At 42.6% G+C, this 25,776-nt stretch overlaps 1 pseudogene; it reads left to right on the top strand.

Annotated features, from left to right (window-relative positions):
- The first annotated feature begins 4,296 nt into the window (after positions 1-4,296).
- Positions 4,297-4,413, top strand: LOC136643278 (5S ribosomal RNA; annotated as a pseudogene).
- Positions 4,414-25,776: the final 21,363 nt, after the last annotated feature.

The following is a 25,776-nucleotide window of genomic DNA, read 5'->3' on the forward strand; positions in this document are numbered from 1 at the left end:
TTGCTGCATGTTGTTCATGTCTTTTAGTATCACATTGCATTAAAACATTTTCCTTTTCAATGAAAACAGAGTTTTAAAATATCATGACGTCATTCTGCGCTGATCGAGTCTGCGTAAACACTTTGCACTTACCTTTTAATATAGACAATATTGCTAAAATAAGGAATGATGTGCCTGTGTTTCTTTGTTGGCATACATGTTTACCTTTGTCAAATATAACCACAAAACGTCAAATATCACCACGATATTCAGTGAAAGACATTCCCCATCTCACCTGTGAGAGAAACTGTCCTGAAATAAATGTTACTTCAGATAGAAATTTAACCAGCATTAACATTTAGTGGCAGCCTATCCAAAATCTCATATATTGGGAGGTAATTCCAAGCATATTGTCACATTTCAGCCTAAGAACCTGGATGGAATGAGTCATATAAGCAAACAAAAAAAAATGAAAATTAAAAAAAGCAATCCAGATGTCAGAGTCTAATAGAAAGAAAAACAGCATCCACAATCAAAATTTAAGTATGTCTCAGAGTCTAATCCTAGCCATGTCTACTTAGAAGTAAGACCCATTATAGTAAGTGTGCATAGGATTGCTGCCTTAGAGCCCAATCCTGGGCTCGGCACGCCGGCTCACCACCAGCGTGCATTGTGTCAAACGTGCCATAAGGCAAGTTTGCAGGCCCTACCGCCAGGTGAGCACCAGTGGTAACCCAGTGCTGGCGGGCGCCAGACTGCTGAACAGCAGAGGTAAGCTGGGGCATGGGGCGAGGCGGGGACATTCCAGGGAGGTGGACGGAGGGCGGGGAGGAGTCGTTATAGGGAGACTGGAGGTGGGGGGAGGCATGCCAGAGGAGGGAGCAGGGAGGGAGGGAGGCAGGACTGGTGGAGCGATGGTCCACCGGATCCAGAGCCTCCGTGTTGGGCTCGCTACCTTACATGGAGACTCTTGATTGCAAGGCTACTCTCTTTACCCAGGGGAAGGGGACATAAGTCCCCTTCTTCCAAGGAGCCGGCGGCGGCTGCCCAAAGCATGGAGAATGCGATGGCAGTCATTTTCGGCGGCGTCACAGCCGCATGCCCTGGGCAGCTCAGGATTGGGCTGTTAATTCATCAAAATAAATAGGCTTAAGTAAGTACAACTCCGCAGTGGATCATGGTCAACAGACTAATTCATATGAATACTCATTTTAGATTCATGAAGTCATCAAGAAGTCTGAACTGAAGAAAAACATGGCATGGATCCAGAGTTAGGTTATATCAGGCCAGAAGAATCCAATGAGAGATCTGAATTATAATAGGTATAATGAGAGCAAAAGCTACATTTCAGATCTTATCGTCCCTTAGACCTTGGCACGTGAACATAATCTACTATAAACAAGGGAACATAAGGACAATGCTACAAGGGTCTTCCTTCAGCAAAAAAAAAAAATACTATATGGAATAGAAATGATGCTACTGTTTACTTTAAAAGCGAGTGGTGGCTTTTATTTATTTATTTATTTATTTTATTAAGAGAAGAGTGCGTTTATTAAGAGAAGAGTAAGTAAATCCAGAGTTAGTACCGTCATTTCAGAAGTGAATAGCCCTTGTGAGGTCTGGTCTGGCAGACGCTTCCTGCCAGTCCAGTGGAGAGGGCCTAGCTGTCTCCCCTTCAGAAAGCTGCCAGGTGGAATGGCCCCATGTTATTAATTCATGGATTCTAAGGATGTGATTTTTTTAGCATATGTACCTTATTTTCTGGCACAGCCCCGGGGAAGGATTGTCAAGAGAGAAGCATGGTGTGTGCACCCATATTCTCAGTTTGTCTAGTTATAATTGCAGAGTGACTTTTCAGGTGTGGCGATAACATCTATTGTACTGAAATAACAGGCAAAAGGTTGAGGGAGCTTTTGCACCTTTTCATGTACCTGATTACCTTTAAACATGTGATCAAGTTCTTTGAATTCATTTTTAAAGTGAGAGGACACTTTGCATTGCTAGAGTAATGGCAATAAGGACAAGTAATAATAATAATTGAGACTTCTAAAAAAACTCAGGATCCATTTCTATAATTACAGAGCTAAGAAATTGTTCATTTCCGATAGCCCAGTTCTATTGCTTTGCTAAACGGGGACAGAGTGCCCATAATTGCATTCCCATGAGTGTCAGGGCTATAGTGAGTTCACATTTTAGCAACAAAAATGTGGCATTCTGCGGATCATTATAAAGCTCTTCTTGCCATTTGATCATCAGGGATGATCAGTTGCCTGAGGAATGCCAGCTTTAAAATCCTAAGATCTTTTAAAGTGTGGCTTATAAAAAGAAAGCATAAAGCATATATGGCTGTAGATGTGGAGGTAAGTGACTGAGGCTTCAGTCCTAACCAAATGTCCAGTGTCAATGCAGCCATGCAAACAGGGCATGCACTGCATTCCTGCAGTTGGGGGGGGGGCAGTTCACAGAACCCTCCTCAATGTAGGGGAATGCTTGTTACCTTACCTTAGGACTGCATTGTATTGGGACTGCATCAATGCGTAGGGATTGGGCCAGGCCAGGGCCAGGTTCAGATGGATCTTGGCGGCAGCAGCAGCATTTGCGGGATCTTTTGGGCTCAGTGTGGCCATTTCTGCCTAATATATTTACCTTTCCTGGTTGGCCTGTTCCCCAACCAGCCCATGGTGTGCAGTAGATTCTGAATCCTCCATCATGCTGTCCAGCCCCGGACACGAATGGATCACTAATGTCTTTTCAAATACAATGCAAAAGATCAGGGGGTTGCCCTTCACCTGTTTTCTGGCTCCCCTGCTCTCTGAGGCCAGGGATCAATGGAAGCTTTTCAACCCCCATCACACTGCTGTTTTTCGACCCAGTATACAGACATTGTGGATACCGCAGACACTCTGGGATCTGAAATCCTGGGAATTCCAAAGTTTCCTCAGGCTCGTCCTAGTCCTCATAGTGATATTGATGGGATGATTCCTTGAGACCCCTTGATTCCCCCTGGCATGCCTCAATCGCTCCACTCTCTAGTCAATGTTCCCCTGCCTCTCCCTTCTTCCGTCTCTTCTCTGTCTTCTTTTCATTTTCTCTTCCCCTTTGTTTCCCCTTGCCCTTGTGCGCGCTCTCTCTCTCTCTCTCTCTCTCTCTCTCTCTCTCTCTCTCTCTCCTCCTCTGTTCTTGATCCTTCCTCTCCTTTCTCAGTCCCATCTTACTATGTTATCCTCTACTTTTCTTCCTACCTATTGCCTCACTCCTTCTCCCCACCACGGGCCCTTTCACATCAACTTTTGTGGGCTGATACCAGCCCTATCCTTTGAGCTTCAGCAGACACCATCAGCAGGCTGACCAGCAGCCAGGAGTAGGCAGCAGCTCATGATGTCACCTGCTGGGGCTCCAATCCCCAGCTCACCAGTGGCACTTCTCCAACAGTGCAGTGGGTGCATCAGCTGCCCTCCACACTGTTAAGGAGGGTGAAAAGCCTTGGTTGCCCAGAAATGAATTGCAAGTGGGACACAGAAAAACTTCAGAAGTACAGATTTCAAGTATCTGGCTATAAGTATTTTAAAAATTTTTTCAACTGCATGCGTTAATCGGATTCAGAGTGCACTCTAATGCTCAGACAGAGATATTGCATAAATGAACTTTCCCATTCACTTCAGTGGAAGAAAGAGATGTATGGACATTTGGAAAAGGATAAGGGTGGCAATCTGCCCCCTTCCACTAATATTTATAGGAGTTCTGAATCTCTATGAGTTAGGCTTCAACATTATTTGTAATTGGGTAAATAATATTGTACAAAAACAACCTGAATCTCTGATCTTTTATTGGTCAATGTGCTTTGTCATGTTTTTTTAAGAACAGTGATTATGGTTTAGAGGTTCTCATCTCACAACACCTTTAGAACTGGTGCTGTTGACTTCAGCAGATGAGGGTTACACACAGTGACAGCATTTTCTGAACTTAAATCTAATCTATGGAGAACATCTCTCATTTTATGGAAATGTCCATTACTATCAGAATCTCTTAGGGATCCTACTTTCAAATTCAGTGACATCTCTTCATTTCCAAAAGTGTCACAGTCCTACACAGGCCTAACTGATCATTTGAGAGCATTACATTTTTAGTTTGTGCTGAATTTTTCTTTATGAAAATGGACAGCTTAGTCACTGATGTAATATAAGCTGTCACCTAATATCAGACAGAAACATGCTATACTCTATTGATTTCATTCAATATTGAATTCTGAATGAATCCTTCAGGTTCTTCTCATTGCCCCTTGTAAGGAGCAAAAGCATTACCAAGTTAATTGAATTAATCAGCAACTATTACCCTGCACGTGCCTGATCTCGTCTGATCTCGGAAGCTAAGCAGGGTCAGGCCTGGTTAGTACTTGGATGGGAGACCACCTGGGAATACCGAGTGCTGTAGGCTTATACCATAGTCTTTCTGAAGACTGAAGGTTGCCAGCCAACCACCAATTAACACTTGATTCCCATTATAAACTGGAACTGGTCTGGGGAAACGCTGATGATTGATGACTCATCTTGAAAAACAATCCAGGTATACCTCTTCTAGACAACTGCAAGATTTTGTCACTGCAATGTGTAATCTCAGGAAAGTATACGTACTTTGGTTTTGCAATATTACAATATTGTCTTTGTTGAGGTGTTGCTGAATGTCAGAGTTGGAAAGAAAACAAAAGACCATCTAGTTTAATTCCCTTGCTGCAGTGTTTCACTATCCACAATCCAGCTGTCTGTGTGTTAACCCATGTAATCCAGCATGCCAAGCAAGTGCACAATATCAGGTGTGCTATAATCTCACATACAAATGACATGGCTGAGAGAAGGTGACTTAAGGGCTGCAGCTGCAACCTTAGTTACTCCTAATTAATTCCACATATGATCTTTTCTGCTATCTGATAGTAGGCCACTCCTCATTCTTTAGTTTAGTTCAGCCATTTTCAACCACTGTGCTGCGGCACACTGGTGTACCACAAATGGTCTGCAGATGTGCCATAGGAATTAGGGAGAGTCATTTATTAATAGGGTCACTGAGAGATGTGAAACCCCCCCCCCCCATCGGCAGCATGGTGTGCCTTGCAAATTGTCCAAAAACTGATAATGCACTGACCACTTTAGTGTCTTGTCCGTGAGTCTTGATATGAAAAAAGCTGAAAATTGCTGGTTTAGGTAAACCTATTTGTGCTTGTTTTCAAAGTGGACTGTTGGCCTTCACATGAAACGATGTTCAATTCCTAGGTAAAATGTGCATTAGCCACTTCCCCAGCCCAGTTCAGAATTTGTTGTGCTACTGATAGACCTCTTCCCTACTACTGTAATGGGCTCCTTGCCCCATTGATCAATTATGTTGAGTAAAGTTTCTCAAAGTGAATGGTAAGCTTCATTAGGAGACAAGATTAGTTGCTGAATACGGCATAGTCTTCTGCTTGATATCCCCCAGTCTTATCTTTCCATAGATATTCCTTCATAGATATGCACTCACATGTTGGCAACCTTCAGTCTCGAAAGACTATGGTATCGTGCTCTGAAAGGTGGTTCTGGAACAGCATCTAGTTTGGCTGAAAAGGCCGATTCGGGAGTGACAATCCCTTCCACAACGGGAGCAAGTGCAGTCTGTCCCTGGTCTGTCTCCCTGGCTATGGGCCTTCCTTCTTTGCCTCTTTGCCTCAGTCTGTTGGCCAAGTGTCTCTTCAAACTGGGAAAGGCCATGCTGCACAGCCTGCCTCCAAGCGGGCCGCTCAGAGGCCAGGGTTTCCCACCTGTTGAGGTCCACTCCTAAGGCCTTCAGATCCCTCTTGCAGATGTATTGCAGCTGTGGTCTACCTGTAGGGCGCTTTCCTTGCACGAGTTCTCCATAGAGGAGATCCTTTGGGATCCGGCCATCATCCATTCTCACAACATGACCGAACCAACGCAGGCGTCTCTGTTTCAGCGGTGCATACATGCTAGGGATTCCAGCTCGTTCCAGGACTGTGTTGTTTGCACTAAACCAAGAGAAAAGATATATTCAAATAGCTGCTGCTGCTTGCTCCCCACTGCTGTCTGGTAAGACATTTCATTGGGCATCTAGCTGAGAAAGCTAGCTGGGAAAGCTAACTGGGAACTGGCCAGAAGATGGTTGAGACCCCTCTCTCATTGCCATAGCTTTAGCTGTTAATGGTGCTGAATCTCTGGCTTAACTTTTCTCACCAGAACATGAACTGAGAACTCCAACTTAGACTTCAGAGATTAACTGCCCAATCCTAATTGTTTCGGCCATCATCACATCACCTCTCCCACTGGTGCTGATGGTCATAAAGCAGGCAGTATCCATCATGAAAGGTGCTCTGGCGGCATGCTACTCAGTGCTGGGGAAGCTGGCAGGAAGGCCAGTGCCAAAGGAAAGGTGGCAGGGAGATGGAATGTGGGATGGCAGGGCAGGGATGGGGAGGGCAGAATGTGGTAGGGGCAAGGTGGAGGATGGACAAATTGGATTTGAGATCTGGGAATGGGATGTGTTTGGTGGCTGCGGTGGTAGCTGAATCCTATCCCCCTTCCTGAATCCAATCCCGTGGCATGGGTACATGCATGCCTTTGCCAGCTATTTAGCTATCACAGGTCTGAGTAGACACACACACCCCTGCGCCACAGAGGCTTAACTCCAGCTAAGGGAACAATTGTTCCTTTACCCAGGGGAGACCATCATAAGTCTCCCTGCCCACAGTATGCAGCAGTCACTGCGTCAGAAAGCTTGGGCCCTAAATCTGAATTACAAAAACCTGCCATGGCCAAAAGTCCTATTATATTTGAGGCTTAACAGAGTTTTGTTCTTACATGGACCCAATTATTATTTTTTGTTGGTCAAGCCCATGGAGCTAAATACTGTGAAGAAAGACTTGCTGGGGAAGAGGGTGTGGAGGCCACTGCTTCACTTAGTTAAATTCACAGCCGTAAAATACATTGATCTGAGGAGGTGGATTCACTCAGATGGATCCACTTCTCCAGGTGGCTTCACTCAGAACAATAATAGCTAAAAAGATGGAGGCAAGATGGTCAGTTGACTGCATGTCAAAGGTCTTGGAAGTAAAGAGTTTCAAAGGCACATCAAGCTATATTTGGTCCTGCACCATCTTTTGCTTGCATCTTGACCTCTGAGTCACAAAAGTGGATATGTAAGAAGTCCCATCATGCAGTTCATATTCACAGACTCCCTGATTCCTACATCAAATTGTCCCAGTTTACATGTACCAAGATGTGTTCTTGATGGAATGTGAGGTCCACACAATTGTGTATTGCCATAACAGGAGACATTCTGCAGAGGAAATTAAACCCTTGGCTGCATGTTTTCAACATAATTGTCTTCAGATCATGCCACCTATAGCAACTATGAAGAGTCACTAAACATAACAGGGATGTTCAACTATCTGAGTGCTAATCTGGCCCAAAGAACATCTATTACTGTGATGACGCATCGAATAAGTAGATCTCAGCTGGATTCCTAAACGCCAAGATGACTCCTGCGTTTGACGTTTTGGGGACTCAATCTATTATTTCCTCCTTGCAATCTGTACAAATCTTATATGGAAATCATTGCAACTCAATAAAAGTGAAACCATATGACGCCACTCGCAAAGTCACTTTTCAAAAAAGACCTACCCCTTAAAAGATTGTTTTGGTTTGTTAGATGGGAATAACCTATTTGCTTCTCAGTAGTACACAATGAGTAATACCGACTTCTGTGGTCACAAATTCATGTCCAGAAAAGCACTTGGTCTTTTGCTGTATTATTCTGTCTTTGTGGACTGTATTTTGTTATTTTTTTTTTCCTGGATTTTTTGGTAATACAATATTGCATGCTAAATCTTCTTCTTTCCAAATACAAAATTATTAAACATTTTAAAATCAAATATTAAGTGTTAGCTGCCACCATGGAGTCCACATGATATCCCTCTTCACTGTCTGACCTGACCAGGAACGGGAAAGTGGAGTGGGCAAAATATTCAGAGGCTTCCTCCTATGTTCCAGGTTCCAGAACATAAGAACAGCCCTGCTAGATCAGGCCATAGGCCTATCTAGTCCAGCTTCCTGTATATCCCAGTGGCCCACCAAATGCCCCAGGGAGTACACAAGACAGCAAGAGACCTGCATCCTGGTGCCCTCCCTTGCATCTGGCATTCTGACATAACCCATTTCTAAAATGGGGAGGTTGCACATACATGCCATGGCTTGTAACCCGTGATAGATTTTTCGTCCAGAAATTTGTCCAATCCCCTTTTCAAGGCATCTAGGCCAGATGCCATCACCACATCCTGTAGCAGACCAACTACACACTGAGTAAAGAAATATTTTCTTTTGTCTGTCCTAACTCTCCAAACACTCAATTGTAGTGGATATCCCCTGGTTCTGGTGTTATGTGAGAGTGTAAAGAGCATCTCTCTATCCACTCTCTCCATCCCCTGCATAATTTTGTATGTCTCAATCATGTCCCCCCTCAGGTGTCTCTTTTCTAGGCTGAAGAGGCCCAAACGCCGTAGCCTTTCCTCATAAGAAAGGTGCCCCAGCCCAGTTATCATCTTAGTCGCTCTCTTTTGCACCTTTTCCATTTCCACTATGTCCTCCAGGTTCTAAAATGTACCTGAATATTTTAGAACAGTTCATCATCATCATCAACAACATCATCATCATCGTTATATAGCGTTTTTCAACAAAAAGTTCACAAAGTGGTTTACAGACAAAATCAAATAACTAAATGACTCTCTGTCCCAAAAGGGCTCACAATCTACAAATATGCAGTCCATCCTGGAAAATGTGAGGTTATGGAAGAGATGCATGGCAAATACCACAGGGTTTTCTTAGCGAATTCACAGAGGCTTCACACTAGCTTCCATTTGAGGAAATCATCGACACTGGAGGACCCTATTTTACCAAGAAAAACACTGCTTGATAGCAAATCTCTGTTCAAAATTTTCTGTTAGAAAACCCACAGAATGCCCACTGAACTTTTCACCATTTCAAGACCAAGGGGAATATGAATTTTGGGGGAATGTCAATCATATTCATTACATTTTTAAATGGGCCTATCATGTGGCTTTTCAAACATGGTTAACTGCATCACCTTCCCCCCCCCCCCCGCTATTATTAACATGTCTAAAAACATCTCTTTAATGTCGCTGTTCCTCATAGGACAAACATAAGGCTCCTACAAGTCAGAAAATGAGAAAGTGGTATGTGATTTTTGCTCGTGGTTCTTTCCTGTAACTTTCACCCTATGACTTTAAGCATATGCTCTTTTTGAAAATAGTCATTAACCTTTCACATGATGTATAACTAGCTTTATCACCCTGGAAAAAGAAAATCCCACTCTGAGTTCTGAAAAGACGACCCATTGGGAAACACACAAATGGTAAACTATACCAAAGGACACAAAAAGGCCCATAAAACATCAGTAGGGTTATAAAGGTCTATGGATTTTAATTGCTGTGTGCCATTGGGCCTTTACAAAGCAATCAAGCAGGCAATCTCCAAAGACAGCCCTGCCATAATACATTTAACAATAGAGTTCTCACCCCATCAGCAGAGTAGGGTTTACGGAGGTCCCAATAGCAATTAATGACCTTGTATGCTGAGAGAAAAAGGCAAAATTACTTAAATTGGTTGCCCTTTTTTGATGCACAATGTAAGGGAAAGATGCATAAATTCAGGAAAAGGAATGCAAAAGTTTGGCTGGAGGAGGAGAAGAATTTTTAGTGTTCTTTTGGTGCACATTTGCAAACGGTCCAGAAATCCTGTTCTTTTCTGCTCGCAAGGACGTTAATACATGCTTAGTTATCTAAAACAGTGCTTCACCAGCAACTATGGGAGGCAGAAAGGAGGCCTGTGCTATTGTGTAGCAATAATGCAATATTTCAACTGGAGAACTTTCTTCTGCTTGATTGCTAGTCTGAGCATTCCGTCTTAATGATGTTGAGGTCGATTTGAAGCAGCAAACATAATCAGCAACAGCAGAAGTACAGTTAAGTGGACAGTCTTGTTAATTCCGTTGAATCATAGCAAGAAAGTTTGTCTTGCTTATATGAGTTTTCTTCTTTCTGATTACATTTACATAGTCAAATTTTGCTGATACCCTTACAGGGACACAAACAAATTCCGAGAGCCCTTGATACGAGGTTGGAGACAAGCACATAAACAGTAACGAGCACCTAGAGGTATCCCCTACATTTTGAAGAGGAGCAGGAGATGTAATTAAAGCAGAACAACCGCTGAAGTTGGGGAATTCCAAACAAAAGTGTGAGATCCAAGGATGGTTGCATTTTATAATGCTTGAATCTTACAATCCTCCAAGTGACAAGAATTTTTTTTTTTTTAGGTTTCTCTGAGATGCCCTTTGAAGAATGCTGGTAAGGCAGTTGCTTGCAGTTTGTTTTAGAGGAGACCCTAAGATGCCATGGAAACTTCTCAGGGAATATTCAATGAAAAGTTCGGTAGTGGACTGCAGTGCTGCATTTTCATCCTGAAAATGTAGCATGCCCACAACTATAGGTCATTCCCTGCAGTGCACAGCCACAGTCGTGTAAGAGGTGTGTACACAGGGCATTCAGTTTGCACAGAGTAACAATGAGTCCCAACAGGACTGGACAGTGTTCCATGTGAACTGACTGTGAGCCCTAGAATGTGCCTCAGGATCTTTCAGAATGTTTGCCAACTCAGATGCTGGCCAACCTGAGGATAGTGACACTTGTGACTCACCTATATAGTGTGCGACTGGCAAGAGGACAGAACCTCCCTTGGGCCATGTGTGATGCTGGCTGGGATTGCCTTGTGGGTGCAAGAGCCAAGCGGAAACACTGTTCCACTTGCACCACACTTAAGGAAAGTGCCACATTTCAAACAATGAATAATTAAAGTTATAACATTCTTTTCTACCATCAGACCTTGTGATTAAATGAAGCCGGGGAAGTTGGTTTACCCAAGGCCATTTCTACTGTCTTTCTTTGGCTTTTAAGCAAGTCTCTTTCATCCATGCAAATCTCTCTCTCTCTCTCTCTCTCTCTCTCTCTCTCTCTCTCTCTCTCTCTCTCTCTCTCTGTCACTGAGCTGTTGTTAAACAAAATCTCACAAGAACATCCACACATTTCCTTATTCTCAGGGGTTCCAAGAACAGAACCCCTGAGAATAAAGAGGGCTGCCTTTACAATGTGTTTTATGGCATGTTTGTGACACTCTGAGCCAGAGCAAGGATGGCTGTGCCAACTCAGGCCAAAGTTAGGATTGCACTGTGAGACGCATGTTGGTCACTTAACAGGGACATTAGTGGTATTCTGTTTTCAGATGGCATAATAAAGATTAGAACCAAATGAATATGGGCTCAATCCTGTTCAAATTTCCAGCACTGGTACAACCATAATGCAGCCCCGTGAAAAGGGAACAAGCATTCCCTTACACTGAGGAGGCTTTTGTGACCGCCTCCCCACCACAGGATGCAGTGCTCACCCCATTGGCATGGCTGCACTGGCACTAGAAATTTGGATAGGATTGGGCCCTAGGCGTGTCACTGGAATTTTGATTTTAGCTCTATTTCTTATATCAATTTTATCGAACTCAAACCTGAATTTTAGGAACAAATGACACTGTTGGTGGAGAGAAAGAGTGGCTACGGGAGAGGTTTTTAGCCATTCCAAGGTTCACCAGCATCCTTCTCTTCAGATCAAAAGTTCCCTTTTGAAATGAAATAGTTAGGTATATTGTTTGATTTAGATTTTTAAAAAACTTACATTTTAACAGGTGAAATATACTTTGACAAAATATTCTTGCTGTGTGCAAGTCCAGCATTTCTCCGCAGGCACCTAATGCCTCTCCCCCTTTTGCTTTTTGCATACTCTGATATTTTCCCGTTATATGTCCCTGTATCTTCAGGCTGTGATTTCTTTCCCTAACAATTTTTGTTCCACAGGCTTTGTGATTCCTCCTTTAAGCCAGGGACTCCTAACTTCAGGTCTGAATAATGCACTTATCTCAGATCCCAGTTTCAGACCCTAGGCTGTTTATTGATGGATTTACCAACTTTCAAAATAGTAATAGCATATTTTTTGAACCCAAGAGTAATTTAGAAAGCTTGAAGAAATCATTCTGAGATTCTTTTTCTCACTTCACATGACTGTAAAATTACTCATCTTGACTAAGTTTAGACCTGGGAGGCCAGGCTTATCAACAGGAAACGAGCAACATAGCATTTATTTGTGAAAATATCTAGACTGTGAAGATATGCTGATAAATTCAGCACATTAAATTTTACTTAACTAGCAGCACCTCAAATTAGCAGTATCACAAGGTTGTACCTTTTTAAACAATCAGTTAATTTCCTGTCTAAGAAAGTCAATATTTTTGAAAGAATATTTCATACGCAATGGAAATTAGAATTTAAAAAAAATAATTGCACAGTTCTTTTCATGCTCATTTGCAATGGTCATTCATGCGAATGCTTAAAATATCTTAAAATATCTGAATTTTAACTCTGCATTCAAGGGCCCAATCTTATCCAACTTTCTAGCACAGATGCAGGCATGCTAACCAGGCATGCACTGCATCCAGTGTTGGAGCAGTTATGAAAGGATCCTCCTCATGGCCGCATGGCTGCTGCATTGGTCCTGAAAAGTTAAATAGGAATGGACCTTAAGACACTAAAGCCCCAAACTTTTTTGGATGCTGCATCGATACTGCATCCATCTTCTGGATGTCCATTTTCTGTCTGTCCAGCTCTACCCCTGCTTCCAGGCCCCATAGGTGGCCTTCCAGGCTTCGGAGAGCAGAGCACTGTCTGGTGGGCACCATCCTGGCACTGCTGGATCAGCTCCTGGGCCTCCAAGCCATCATGACCATGCTGGTGATAGTTCACATGAATCCCTGCAAATTAAGAACTGCCCCCTTCCTAGAGACATTCTGGCAGGGATTGAATACCTTTTTGTGCAGATTGTATTTTTAACATGTTGGCTGGGTTGAAGATTCAGGTGGGCTGTTTTCACTTTTATCACACTTTTTTATGGCTGCCTCTTGGCTGCTTTTATTATAGGCTGTTCTTTTTTTTTTTTTTAACAGTCTTATGCTGCTTTGTATTCATTGATGATTTATGCTTGCCCTTCCTAGCCTGGTTCCTTTTCCTTACTTTGCCTCTCTGCATTGAAATAGACAAAGTGATTCAGGTCCTTCATAATAAGAAGACCGTCTTGTTCCAACATCCTCTTTGGTCAAAGGAAATGCAAAGAACGAATTTGTTTCTCAGCAGTTTTCCCTATTTTCTTTCAGTGATGTCTGCAATTTTGTGTATGTGATCATACACAATCCCTTTCTTGACATCTTTACTTCCTCTAATTTTAGCCAAAGGCTTGAAACAGAAGCATCACACCCCTGCTTTTTAATCTCATACAAATGTCCAGTGAATTTCTCCCTTTTTTCCTTGCCAGTTGTTCCTTAACTATCAGGAGATAACATGCCATTCACTAGAGTCTAAAACACTACAGCCATTTTCCCCAATCCACTAATTAAAATTTAGCTGCAGGAATCAGTCTACAGCTACCTTAAAAACCACTTGCTTACCACGTTGTACTATTAGAATGTTGCAAACTCTGTTATCCAGTTATTTGTATTGGAGGCTAGGACACAACTTTAAACCAAATTGCAATACATCATGTTGACATAACAAATGTAGACATTAATTAAAGAGCAGCAGAATCCAGCAGAGAAGTTTGCCTTCCATCTGCTTGACCTCAGGTAATAACTGTATTCCTTTAGCTCAAACTGACAGCTTCCCTTGTATTTCTTTTGACTCACTTTGTATGACTACCCATATGTGGAACATCACAGATAATCAGGCTGTCCAAATTATCCAATATTTTATTTTGTATTATCTTTTTGGATGATTCTCTTCCTCTACATCAGTGGTTTCCAACATTTTTTTCACTTGTGTATCACTTGGCAGCCCATTTCCATAAACTGTACTCTTCATGTTATAAAATTGTTTAAAGTAACTTAAACCTGTGGCAAAAACTACTGTACGTAGAGAAGATCCAGAAGAATTTCCTCATTGAATACTGCTCACTGGACTGACTGAGATGTTTGATTGCCCTCTGCCCCATGGCTTTGGAAGGAGCCTAATGTGGGAAGTATAGTAGGAGGTCCCAAGTGGCTTGCATTATGTTGGACAGAATTAATGATGATATTGTAATGTGCTAATGACTCAGACAGAAGTGGTCCTTTTAATACTAAGAATTGTCACCAGAATAAGTTGTAGTGTATACTGGGGCGAGGAGGACGACAAGCCCTTCTGATGATCTAGATTGTTATTTGGAAAGTGTTCATTGAAATCAATGGCATATACAGTATAATCTAACTAAACACAACTATGAAAAGGGGACAAAATCTGCCGTTTTGCAGGTCATTTACAAGTAGTAATAATACACTGGAAAAGTTCTTATGCTTTGTCTTTGTTAGAACTAGGTGTCCCTAAATTTGTTCCATTTTTTAATCACTTTCTCACTGGGAAGCTTTCACTTCAGGGGACTAGAATTCTGGAAGCAATACCTGACCTTCCCAAAATTGTTTTTAATATGGGATAATATAAATCCTAGTGAATATGACTGTATATTCCAAAACTATAGGATTTTTTACACACACACGCAGAGTTTTTAATGAATTATCACCCAAAATGTTTTTGATGCTTTAAATATTGCAGAATTCATAACGTCAATCAGAGAACAGCCAAATTTATAACATAATATATACATTTATATACAATTATTAGAATTGCAAGTTATGAGTTGCATTAGAAATAACATCTTACAGAATATACTAGGTCATACCAATGTGGACAGCATCACCACAGAGTGAACAGTGCAATTTTTTTTTCAAAAAAAGAAAATCTAATCATTTTTCTTTCCATGTACAGGTGGGGTCTCTTTATCCACAGATTCAACATCCTTTAACCAAGGATTCAGCATCTGCATTGAGGATTTGCCTCAACACAGATGCCCAATCCCAAGATTGCCCTCCTGCAGAACTCCTGTTGGGAGGTTTTCTAAGTCTTGAAAAGGCTGCACGTGGTAGCACTCACTCAGCCTCTCTGAGGTTCAGAAAGCCACTTGGAGTGTTTTTTCCGACGACTTCCTAAATTCACTTTTGGTTTCACTTCCCAGAAGTCATTAAAAAACCACTCCAGGCAGCATTTTGAACCCCTGAGCATTTTGGGGTAAAAACCAGAAGTTATCAAAAAACACTCCAGGTGGCATTCTGAGAAAGGCACTGGTTGTATTCGGAGCAAAGGTGGGCTCCAAAAACCATAGATTTTGTTATCTGCAGTTTTTGATATCCGCAGGGGGTCCAGGAATTGAACCCCCTGTGGATAAAGAGGCTCCACCTGTATAGTCTGTCACAGAAACAATCAGTTTATGTTATTAATCCATCTGGGACAGAACTTAAGAGTTGAGTTTGCATTATTTCATCTTACAGTAGGGACCTGGTGATTGCTTGAGCCACTTTGAGCTCTCCTATAAACAGGAAGTTGAATCTGGGTCTTTGAGGTCCAACGATGAAATTACATGGGAGATCTAAAGAGTAGATCTCCAGACACTTTAGGCCTTATTCTATCCAACCTCACATCACTGATGCAGCTGCAATGCAGCCCTAAAGATCCCTTCAACTGCCGCTCCAGTGCAGGATGCAGAGCAGAGTTGACATAGCTGCACCACTGCTGGAAAATTGTGCTCTTTGTTTTTTTTAATGAAATGCAATCTTGGGTGGTTGATGTAATTGGTGTTAAGTCCCCTCTGTCTAGCTTCCTTTCATGCATGTGATCTGTTGGTGGTGTCTGTTATTATAGTGTGTTTCTCCCAGTTGTTGGCATCCTTCAGTCTCGGAAGACGATGGTATTGCGCTCTGAATGGTGGTTCTGGAACAGAGTGTCCTCTCCAGTGCGCAAAGCCTGGGTAAAGTAGATATGGAGGATAGACTGTTTCCCATGCAGCAAATCCCCCCTCTCTATGTCACTGAAATGGTCCAATGGAAAGGCAGAGGCCAGCGGCGTCGCAGGAGTTGCCAGAACGTGACTGTGTTCAGCCATGAACTGCCTCAGGGACTCCGGCTCCGGATTTTGCCTCGAGGTTGACTCCTGAAGCTTTTTCCATAACTGGATGTAGCCACAAGGCAGTGGAGGTTTGGGGTCAGAGTTTTCCTTCTCTCAGATGAGCTGCCTTCCCAGGCTAATGAGTCCCATCTACCCGGTGGCTGTTTAGTTGCCTCTTATGACAAGTACAGCCAAACTGAGGGCCTATTCTTATCCCCAGCCCCCAGGGGAAGTTGGGAAGTTGGAAGTTCCCCAGGATGGGAAGTTCTCCCATCCATACAACAAATCTCTCTACAAACCCACTTGTAATGTCTCTGCAGAAATCTCTGTTCTAAAGTTCTTTGTTTCCACTTTAATCTATCTTTCACGTCATTTAGGTGAGAGACGAGAGTCTTTCCTCCAAGCTCCCTTTGGTACTATAGACCATAAGACTAGGCCATCAAGACCTCCAAAGACTAAGGAACTGGGACCCTTATATTTGCTACCTGGGTCCTGCTTGAAAACCCTGGAACTCTTGATTTTATTTTTTCAGTCAAAACCAATTCAGAGCTATTGGGATCAGTTAGGATGGAAAAGCAAAAAGCAGAGAAGAGCTGATTGGCTCATTACAGCATTTTCCCAAGTTTGAGAAACTGCTCCTTTGTTATTGCGAGTCAAGCTGCAGCCCCACTTCTGTGCTTCAGCTTGATGCTCAGCCATCAAATCTGTCTCCCTCTTGATCTTTCCCTCGAGTCTTTGTTTTATCAGAAACCCTGTTTGCCTTCTGGGTAAAACAAGAATCTCCATAAGATACTAACATCCCTCTATTGTGCTTCTCTAGCTACCCTACTTTTTCTCTCTCTCCTTTCTTCTTGAGGGATTCCTTGTGTTCTATCCCTTCTGCATTCTCTCTTTTCCTTTCTCTCACAGAGTCTTCCAGTTTTGTCTCTCTTCCTTCCTACATCCTCCCAAATCCATGTGTGCGAGATCAGGCACCTTTTTATAACCTAACACTGAATTCATTATATATAGCTGCAGTGGTGTCATCTGGCACCGGAGGCCAGTGCGTCACCTCCCCCATGATAGACCACCTCCCGTGCAGTGGGTGGGGCAACAACCCAGGCAGTGAGCATGGTGATGCACCATCGCCCTGCACCCACTGTTTTTTTGGCTATTTGATTGAATAGAGATATTTCAACATGGTATGTTTCATTGCATTCTGCATGAAATACCACATTGTATGATATATAACATGATGGCAATATTCAAAAATACCAAGATTTAAAGAAAAAATTGACCAGTAGTGGTGTCACCTCCCTGTGCATGTCACCCTGTGCACCCCGCACCCCCTAGCCACTATCATAGTTGTACAGTATAATTTAATGCTTAATCATGCTTTAGCTTTTTCCCATCCCTCTTATTGTAAATTTATCCTCCTTATAAATAATTTTGCGTGTGTACCTAAACCTGACTCTCTCATATTTTAAGAATGCCAGCTTCATTGGGGTGTGCCACAAACCAATATCAAAGGTCCCTTAAACGCACCTATTGTGGTACAAAAGTAATTGCATTTACAGAACCTGTGTCACTGAGCATGTGTTGTAACACATACAAAGGTCACATATTTTTACCCCATGGTCAGAATCATGTGCTGCACTCCCATGGGCAATGAAGAAGATTTGCAACTTCACCTGTTGCACAAAAAACACTGATGTTTAAGAGAGAAATGAAAGGGTCCCTTGTTCATTTGCTTGTCATTTCTTCTGAGAGATGAGTGAAGTGGTCCTGAATGCTCTGGAGCACCAGTGAGCACAAAGGATTTCTCTGTGCATGGTCAAGAACCCTAGCCTATAAGTATGGCACTGTGTATAAGAAAACTCTTTAGGAAAACAAAAGGGACAACCAGAACTGAGAAGGCACAGCAGTTACTTTAGCTGCTGCCTGTGCATATTACTGAATGGAAAATCGAAAGGAAATATCCAGAGCTCTGAATATCAGGGAGTGTTATCAGAATCCCTCCTCTGGGACTGAATAAATGTTACATTCCCCCAAGAGGATGCACCTGAAAAATGCTCCTGCAAGACAGAGCCTCATATAATGGACATAGTGTTATATTCTTTTTATTTATTATTTCTCACATTTCAATTCTACCCTTCATCTAAGGAGCTCATGGCAGTGTACGTGGCTCCTCCCCACCCCATTTTATTGCCATGACAATTCTGTAAGATAGTTTAAACTATCAGTTTTAGGTCATCCACTAAAATTGAGTGTTGGGAGAATTAGGACAGACAAAAGAAAATATATCTTTACTCAGCGTGTTGTTGGTCTGTGGAACTCCTTGTCACAAGATGTGGTGATCGCATCTGGCCTGGATGCCTTTAAAAGAGGATTGGACAAATTTCTGGAGGAAATATCCATCACAGGTTACAAGCCATGATGTGTTTGTGCAACCTCCTGATTTCAGAAATGGGCTATGTCAGAATGCCAGATGCAAGGGAGAGCACCAGGATGCAGTCTCTTGTTTTCTTGTGTGCTGCCTGGGGCATTTGGTGGGCCGCTATGAGATACAGGAAGCTGGACTAGATGGGCCTATGGCCTGATCCAGCGGGGCTGTTCTTATGTTCTTAAATTGGTCCAAGATCCTCCAGTGAGCTTTATCAGTGATGTCACTGCAGGGGGTGCTGTCAGTATTGTGTGACACCACTGGGGGGTGACAAAATGACTTGTGCGTCAAACCAGCCTGTCTTGGGGCACCACAGGGGATGACTGACTTGGGAGCACTGTGGCAAGCAGCTGGTCCACAGCAAGCTGACCAGTCCAGTGGTGCTGCAGTGGGGAACTGGTCCATAGTGAGCTGGCCAGTTCAGAGGCACCACAGTGGGCAGTTGGTCTGGGAGCACCACAATGAGTTTTTGTATTTTTTATTTATTGTTGTAAGCCGCCTTGGGTCCCTTCGGGGAGAAAGGCAGGATACAAATACAGTAAGTAATTAAATAAGTAAAGTAAGTAAACAAGCCAGCAAACAAACAAACAAACAAACAAACAAAAACAAACATTGTTGGCATCCTTCAGTCTCGGAACACTATGGTATTGCGCTCTGAATGGTGGTTCTGGAACAGTGTCCTCTCCAGTGTGCGAAGCCTGGGTAAAGCGGGTATGGAGGATAGGCTGTTTCCCATGCAGCAAATCCCCCCTCTCTACGTCACTGAAATGGTCCAATGGAAAGGCAGAAGCCAATACGGTTGGTTCCAGCGGCGTCGCAGGAGTTGCCAGAACGTGACTGTGTTCAGCCATGAACTGCCTCAGGGACTCCGGCTCCGGATTTTGCCTCGAGGTTGACTCCTGAAGACTTTTCCATAACTGGATGTAGCCACAAGGCAGTGGAGGTTTGGGGTCAGAGTTTTCCTTCTCTCAGATGAGCTGCCTTCCCAGGCTGACGAGTCCCATCTACCCGGTGGCTGTTTAGTCGCCTCTTACGACAAGTACAGCCAAACCGAGGGCCTATTCTTATCCCCCAGCCCCCAGGGGTTAAGCAAACAAACAAACAAATAAAATGCCACTAAGATTTATAGTTGAGAGCAGATTCAAACCTGAATCTTGGTCCTAGTCTATTATATTAACTATTGGGCACTACTGGAGACTCCCCTTACACATGAAATGCCTCTGTGCTAGCACCGCACCCCCCTGGTACTAGTGTGCTTAATTGCACACAATTGAGCCAGTGCATGGAACTCCAAATATTTTACCACACATGTGCTTGTGATGTGTGGTAGATTCCTCCTGATTAGTTAACAGGGTGATACGATTTTTGTCTTTTCTATGATCTCTCTTTTCCTTCAGACAAATTACTAATGGCCTGATCCTATCTGCTGTTTACAAATGCAGAACACCGTTGACTGCTCCTTGCACATGGCAACAGCCTATCCAGGCTGCAGTAGAGCAGATAACGTGGCAGTGGGGGAAGGCTGTGGGCAGTTCATGTCTGTTCAGGGTGGGGAATAGCCAAACTGGAGGAAGCTCAAGAGCAGGACAGAAAGGATCTCAGCGGCAGTCATATATACCAGATCCAATCCCCTTTTCCTGCCCCAGCCCTACTCTCTTCCGCTCCTTGGGACTGACACCAGCAAAATAGTCTGACACCATAGGAAATCAGAAAGCCTACCAAGAGGTAAGTAAAACAATTTTATACTTGCCTATCTCTTGTTGGCCTCCTGGCTGCCCGCCACACCATAGTATGCAGCGCACATGTCATTGGAATAGCTGCATTCTGTGGAGTAGCAGAAGATAGGGTTGGTCTGTAATAGTGCAAGACTGTGCACAGCTAGTCAAAAGGAAGCCCCCTTGATTTCAATGAGACTAACTCCAGGGTAAGTATGTATAGGATTGCATCCTAATTCGTAAAGTGCAGCTGGAAGGTATTGGCTTGGATGGAGGCTGTAGAGAACAAGTGGCAAGCATAGTGGGGTCCAATACCCCACCCCCGACATGCCATGTTTGCTTTAAGAAAGTGGGATATACAGCCCAATTTTATATGATTGAGGCTGTTGAAGATATGGTTAATCAATGAGAACTGATGAAAACATCAAATGAGATCCCCTGAAGACACTTTGTTTTGTCGCAATAAAACATGAAAAGCTTCTCTGATCAAGGTCAAATCCCCTGGTCTGACTTGTTTGCTTTTCTTCCTCTTTGGAACAATAACTTCTCTATAAGCAACAGTATTCCTTCTAATTATCCAAGTGCCTTTAGTTGACCCACATGACCAAAGAACAGTCTTAAAGTTCATAGCTATAAATCCAAATATTACCAAGGCAGAGGAGAATTCATGAGAAAGAACTGAACTCCCTTCCACCTTTCTACAGAAGGAGAAGGATGACGTAGATACTTGAAAGAAGGTTTTTACCCCCCTCCTTAATTCATTTCTCCTTTCTCCCTCTCACCCAACCATTATTGCAACAAGAGTAGACTCACTCATTGGTAATACTAAGTCCCAAAGCAATTATTAGTATTGCTTGTTTGTTTTAAAAGCACCTACAGCTGGTAGGAATTGTATATAAAATAAAGCAGAACATAAAAACCTAGCAGCTTGTAGATGCACATAAGAGCCTGCTGCTGTTTTATGAATTGAATCACCAACCTCATTTTGTGCCATGATGCAGCTACAGTAGCATAGGCTTGTTTCCACAGAAAGGCATGGCAATTAGTCATGACTAAACACCATTGAAATAACTGAAACTAGTTAGCCATTGTCCCATTAATTTCAATGGAACTTAGACAGAACTTTCTTGGAATACGACCCAGCATCTGAAGTGCAGAATACACAGAAGAGGTATTGCAAATGGGGAACCAGTGCTTAAATGATATTCTTAAATGACAGGAAAGAGGCATAGTCCTTTCTCTTTATCTGAATAAGGCCTCAATCTTATGCTGTCACTGCATTTTCATTCTGGTCACGCAATGGTCTCTATAGCCATCGCGAAACACAACACGCTATAGAGTGCAGCCTGGTCACTGCCACAAATGGTGAGTGGTGACAGCTGGGTGAATGGCCACTGCAAGAGCCCCAGCACCAGTAAGCCGATGCAGAGGGTGGGCAGTAGGCAGAACCTGGTTGAGAGGGGGAGGGACAGAGAGAGGAGGTGTGTGGAGGGCAGGAAGGAGTGATTTTTGGGGGCTATAGCCCATCTCCCTTCCTGGACTTGATCCATCTACTCAGGTCCATTTAGACTTGTGCTACTACAATCACTGGTGCAGGTCCGAATAGACCCATCATGGCAGCACAGTCTTGCCCCGGGTCCCGTGAACAAATGTCCTCTTTCCTCAAGAAGGCCTCCAGGACTCGAAACTCCCCTGTGGGATGCATCATGTGCATTGACACTGGGAAAGTTAAGTTGGATTGGGCAGCCCATAGTCTAATTTGTATTATACGGCCTGCTTTATTACTCAGGGCATTACTCTATCCCAATTATGTTTTCCTTTGGGAGGGGGGGCAATTGTGTGGCCCACCAGGGCAGTTATAATATTTTCCATGATGTGAACTTACATCATTTATGCACTTGAAGTGAAGGGAACTGCCTTGCAGTGACATGATGAATACGCTTCAGGAATTCACAATTTGCTCGCACTGTAGAAGATCACTTAAAGGGTGGTTAAGGTCCAAGTAGAGGTACATGCTTATTGGTAGTGTAGCACTAATAGGGACAGAGTCTCCCAGTGTGGGATATGTTTTCCAAAGGAGGTATGGGAAGTACCTTGTAAGAGTGTAGAGACTTCCTGAATCATCCAGCCCAATTATCATAGGTGGCTTCTTTGTCCCTGAAGACAGATTGGTCAATTTGGACTCTGATGCTCATCACTGGCACACAAGTGACTTTATCCATCCTCTGTTATTGGGCCGGTCTCCAATTCTTCACAGGGTGAGAGCTGCCTGTGGTCTTTCACGCACACAGCATGCTCCACTTTATGTATCGGTCTCTGAGATGAGAATGAGAACCAACTAAATGGTCTGTTTCATGTCCGTCTTTGCCGTCCTCACATATACTGTACACTTTGCATCTGCAAACATGATATACTGAATCAGAGAATCAATGTTGTTTCAACTTCAATCTTGAAAAAAGCAAGAAAAGTTGCCCCAGAATCATAGAAGTTGCTAGAAAGTCAATATCCAGTATTTCCTCATCAAAATATCTTTACAGGCAGCTGGGATCATTTCAGTATAAAAGGATTGTCATTATTGTTATTAGCACCCACAGTGTCCTTGGCCACCACATAATGCAACAAAGAATATAGAATTCTGCTTCATGGAACACACAGTCTAATAGCCCAGTTCTATCTAAATCCCTGTGCAGCAATGCAAATGTGCTAGGGTGGCTTCCGATGCATTCCACTGGGGATTTTCAGCTGCTTTTGTCCCCTTTTCCTGCGGTGAGCCCCAGCAACCATTATGGGGCAACTCAGACCTGTGCTAACAATTGTAAGTAATAGTAAACACTACTTCCACAGTCAAGTGATCCAAACATATTTTGAAATACCAATAACTATTTGAGCTTGCTTTTCCTAGAAGGAATGCTTTCCATTCCATGTAAACTTGCCTTACTCCGAGTCAGAGTTCTGGTCCATTCAGCTCAGTACTGCCTACATTGACTGGTATCAATCAGTATTTCCACCATTTCAGGAGGCTTTTCCAGATCTACCTAGAGATGCCAGGAATTGAACCTGGAACCTCATAGGACCTTTAAATTTCCTTCCATTGCATTGTGGGTCAAACAAGCAGTGGTGCACAATCACACACTTGAGCTAATCATTAAAGCGCTATTTTGAACTGAACTGAAGAACATGATCCAGCATGATTGGGTGCTAAATATTCAGTGATACGCCAGGGGCAATGGAAGACTGCCTGAGAAGGAAGTAGGCCCTCAGTGCCCACTTGTGGCCCTTTGCAGAACAATTTTTCCCCCTGCCCAGTGAAGAGAGCTAGAACTGAAAGTACTAGAAAACACAGCCTCAACATTTGACCAATCTCTGCATAGTACCACCAATACTATCTTCTCAGCTGCACAGTGGTGGGATGGGTGGACCACCTTGAAAGGATAATCAAATGTTGTTAAATTGCTCTGCTTTACAGTGTAATGTGGTTGCTAACGACTTCCTTACGTTCAGCGCTAGATCTTATGCACCTTCCAAAGTCTCTACCTCATACAGTATACATTATGAAATCTTCCTGGAAGCAAAAGAGAAATAAGATCCCATATCTGTGTGCTTTGGTACAGCAATACATAGGAAATTAAAACATTCTTTTTGTTGCTGGAATTGGCAGAGGAACAGACAACATTTTTCCTTGGTCTGGAACAAGGATGTCAATACTGGTTAAAATATTTGCGCTCCCTCTCTCTCACCCCCTCCCCAATTGCCGCTGCTTCGGCCTGTCTCCTTATAAAGATTATGCTTATGCTTAGTAAATGAAGAAAGGAATTAGTGATGCTCCTCTCATTTCCTGTCTTCCCACAGATGGTGATAAATTCAAATTCAGACTCCATTAAACCTGAGTAGAGAAACCCAGCAGGTGGCTACGCTAATGGAAAATCCTGGCTTTGGAATAATGGGAATTACAACCGACAGCTCTTCTACACCACAAAAAAGATGATGTATTCCTATTGACAGTGCTGCTTTTGAGTCCAGAAGGCTGATCTGATAGTTCAAGGCTGGCACGAGGGAGGCTAAAAGGCCCATGGGTATTTTCCTTGGCCACACTACTGTAATTTTTGTCATCGGAACCTTCTATTATAATTCATTGTACGCGTCTCATAGAAGTTGGAGAGAGGGGGTAAAAATTCTCTTCATTTGGCCTTCAGGCATACATTTGTTCTTTTTTCTTGGTTTAAAGGACAAATAAAGGTTGACACACAACAGCATTTCCAGCCATGGCTGTATTTTTAATGCTGACATTCTTAGCCCAAGTGCTTTTAGTGTTTCCAGACAAGCCCATCTTAGAGAGTTTGTGTTTAAAAAAAAAATGCAGAGCTTGCCCCGGAGGTTCAATGGCTGATGTTGTGCAATCATTTGCCAGAACGTGGCATTTGTGTGAATTGTTTAACCTATGGATTTTAAAGCAGTACGGTGTTCACAACAGAGATGCTTACTCCAATCTGCTATTGAAAAGAATGGAAGGTTTTGCACATACAATCTTAGCTGGATTTTCACACTCCCATAAGTAGAGGGAAAAAACCAAGCATTGGGCTATATTTTGAAATCTTGTCTATTTTTATAAATGGATATCAAACCCAGATTTTATAATGAGCATCACAGTAATTCTGTAAAATTGCAAGAAATAAAATCCTTAAATCTCGTCATGGTGCATGAAAATGTAAATGGAAAACCATTGGCTATTAAGAAACAACTCTAGCTCTGAAAATGGACTCTTCATTAAATAAAATACAAGAAAATGATTAGAGCATTGTGAACCTTAGAGTTTAGGTTGTGTTTAATTTCACGACACGTAATGGATGTAAACATGATCCAGGTATAGTTCTTGATAAACACTGAAATGTGGAAAGGTCGCATCATGACATATGTGTTTGAACAGCATGAAAATATTAGCTAAAGTAAGTGAAAATCTGTTTGAATATGGTACATTATGTTTTAAAATACATTTTAACTTTTAATTCAGGTTCAGTTTCATTGTGCTGTGCACCAGATCGGATTGACATTGCTACATTTATCATATTTGCGTGAACCACATTACTCATATATTTGAAGAAATGTCTCACTTGTAAGGCAGATTAAAAAAGAAGAGGTGATAACTTCCCAATGAACTATTGGTCGATTATTTTGGAGGAGCACACATTTTTAATTTAATAAATTCAACTATTTAATATTTATTTTTCATACTCTGCAGATTGGCAAGCTTTAATTTTGTTTGGCATAGACCTGACTATTCTTTTTTTTTTCCCCCTGGGACATGATTTACTGTTACTCCCATTGTTTTTTCTGGGGCCAGCGATGAATTCTAAAAATTGTTTTACGTGGCAAACTAAAGGCTAAAAAACCTACTCAAATCCAAAATGTTGTTTTTCACCATTTAGATGACTCTTGCAATCCCCCCCCCCTTTTCCACCAAAACGGTTACCCTTTACATTTCCTTCCTGACAATCCTGGTGCCTCTAATATTAAAAAGGAAAAGGAAAAAAGAAAAAAAGACTAGAG

Source organism: Tiliqua scincoides, chromosome 2, assembly GCF_035046505.1.
Source record: "Tiliqua scincoides isolate rTilSci1 chromosome 2, rTilSci1.hap2, whole genome shotgun sequence".
In the NCBI taxonomy this organism is placed as follows: Eukaryota; Metazoa; Chordata; class Lepidosauria; order Squamata; family Scincidae; genus Tiliqua; species Tiliqua scincoides.